The sequence below is a fragment of the Elephantulus edwardii genome, unplaced genomic scaffold, assembly GCF_000299155.1.
Source record: "Elephantulus edwardii isolate Elephantulus edwardi_28Jun2011 unplaced genomic scaffold, EleEdw1.0 scaffold00319, whole genome shotgun sequence".
Classification (NCBI taxonomy): Eukaryota; Metazoa; Chordata; class Mammalia; order Macroscelidea; family Macroscelididae; genus Elephantulus; species Elephantulus edwardii.
In genome coordinates, this window is record NW_006400069.1 from 195,620 (window position 1) to 198,454 (window position 2,835).

Here is a 2,835-nt window from a genome sequence, read left to right on the forward strand (position 1 = left end):
GCTCGCTTTCCGGGCTCGGCTCAGCGCGGCGCGAGGCGCGGACGGGCTTCGCCGCCGCCGCCGCCGCGAGTTCGAGTCTCCCCGGTTCCCCCCAACGCCGCCCCAGCTTTTATTCTTATAATACCCTTTCGTCTAGAGACTGTAGGCTTAGATTGTTTTTCTATTTGATGAAGGTTTTAGTTAGATCACTAATTTTGTTTTTTCTTAATTTTTATTTGTTTGCCTGTTGCTATGAATTGCCCCCTGACAAATACCTTAGCTGTATCTAAGAGGTTTTGGTACATTATATTTTCATTATCACTTGTTTCAAGAAACGTTTTTATTTTATTCTTTATTTCCTCTCTAATCCAATCGTGTTCTACCAGGGTGCCATCTAGCTTCAATGTTGGTGGCTTTATAAGCTTTATCTTCTTGTGGTTGATTTCTAGTTTTATAGTATTGTAGTCTGACAAGATACTTTGTATTATTTCAATGTTCTTTTAATTTGTTGACACTTGCTTTTGTCCTAATATGTGATTAATTCTGGAGAATGCATAATGTGTACTTGAGAAGAAAGTGAGTTGAGTTTTAGTTGGGTGTAGCACCCTGAATACATCCAAGAGGTCAAGTTAGCTGACTGTGTAGTTTGAGTCTTCTGCATCTTTGTTAAGTTTCAATTGACGTTGTTCTATCCTTTGGCGAGAGTGGTTTGTTAAAGTTCCCTACCACAGTTGTGCTATTTCTTTCTTCATTTCTGTTAACAGTTGCTTTATATATTTAGTAGGTCTATCATTTGGTGCTTAAATGTTGACCAATGTTAAGTCTTCTTGGTCTACTGTGTCTTTAATCATTATGTAGGACATTTCCTTATCTTTTATAGTGGTTTTCATTCTGAAGTCTATTTTATCAAAGATTAGTATTGCCCCTCCTTTTTTTGTGGATGCCATTAAAAAAATTGAAATTGGTATCTTTTCCCCCAGCCTTTGATTTTGAATCTATCTTTCTCTTTGTTTATTAAGTGTGTCTCTTGTGGGCAATATATTGATGGTCTTTGCTTTTTTATCCAGTCTGCTACTCTTTTCCTCCTGATTACATTTAGCCCGTTCACATTAAGTGTGATTACTGACAGGCTTGGTTTTATCATTCCTATTTTGCTATGTTTCTTTTTTTAGGGGGGAGGTTTATATTTTTGTTGTTTCTTGTTACAATGGCCCCTTCACTTTCCTTTGGTTTCTCTGCGTGAAGGACTTCTCTTAATAGTTCTTGTAGATTTGGTCTTGTTTTCACAAATTCCTGAACTTCTTTCTTTTCTGCAAAAGTTCTAATTTCTCCTTCATATTTGATAAAGAGCTTTTCTGGGTGCAGGATCTTTGGCTGACAATTATTTTCTTTCCACTTTCAATATATCACCCCATTGTCTTCTTGCTCACATGGTTTCTGCTGAAAAATAAGAACTTAATCTAACTGGTTTTCCTTTGTAAGTGACTCTTCCCCCCCCCCCACTCCCTTGTGCTGCTTTCAGTATTCTATCTTTATCTTTTATTTTGGAGAATTTGACTATGCTATGTCTTGATGTTTCATTTGTGGATCTAGTCTATTTGGGGTTCATTGAGCTTCCTGAATGTGTATTTCCTTGCTCTTCATTAATACCTGGAAATTTTTCTTCCACAATTTTCTCTGTGATTTCCCTATCCCTCTCTATTCTGGAATTCCAATCATACATAAGTTATTTCTTTTGATGACATCTCAAATCTATTGTTTTCTTCATTTTCTTTATTTCTCATCTATGATTTTTCTACTAGTAGGTTTCTGTTGCTGGGGGTCTGGTGGAAGGACTTTGCCAGCATTTGGGCGTGCTGGGTTGGTGAGACCCTGAAAGGTTGTTTCCCGTCTAGGAGCTTGGAGATTTAATGTCAGCTGAATCTGGACTCTGGCTCCTTGAAGCTCCTTGAGGACAATTTTGGTGTTCTTTGAGCCCCACGTGGGGGTCAGCAGAGCGGACATGCCAGTTGAACTGGGGGTCTGGCGGAAGGACTTTGCCAGCATTTGGGTGTGCCGGGTTGGTGAGACCTTGAAGGGCCTGAGGCCTGCAGGCCCTCAGGCCAGTCTTTCATTGTTTTTGTTCAGATATTCCTTTAGGTCATATAGCCCTGGTGTACAAGGTGCTGTACAGTGGTAACTTGTGGTGACTGTGAGGCTGAACACTGTGATGCTGATGTGTGTCAAATGCATTTGCACCTTCTTCTGTAGCTGTTCAAATAACTCTTCATCAATAATATTTTTCTGGTTCTCTGCCTCTAGAGTATCTAGAGTATCTCATTCATCTGTGGCTTCCATTGTTTCTTCCATTATTTGTACTTTAATTCATAGCTGTTTGGATTTCTCTATATATGTCATCTGCCAAGAAAACAAAAAATAAGACTACAGGAATTGATGGAAAATAAACAGATACGTTTCAACTAACAGATGCAGCCCTGGACGTGCTTACCAGTCTATTGTAGAAATTTGGAAGACAGTTATATAATCATCTGATTGAAGGATCCCTATTTGCTCCCATTCTAAAAAACAGGAGATCCAACAGAGTGTGGGGTTTACTGAACAGGATTCTAAGTAGCACACGCAGTAAAATCCTGCTGAAGTTTATTTAATAATGGCTGTAACAACATACATTGGCTGGGAAGTATGAGAAAAAAAGTTTTTAAAAATGTTGTTGTTGTTGTTGTTATGTGCCGTCGAGTCGTTTCCGACTCATAGCGACCCTATGCACAACAGCCCTAAACCCTGCTCTATCCTGCGCCAACCTCACCGCCATTGACACACCCATCCCGATTACCCCAGTCACTGAATCAATCCATC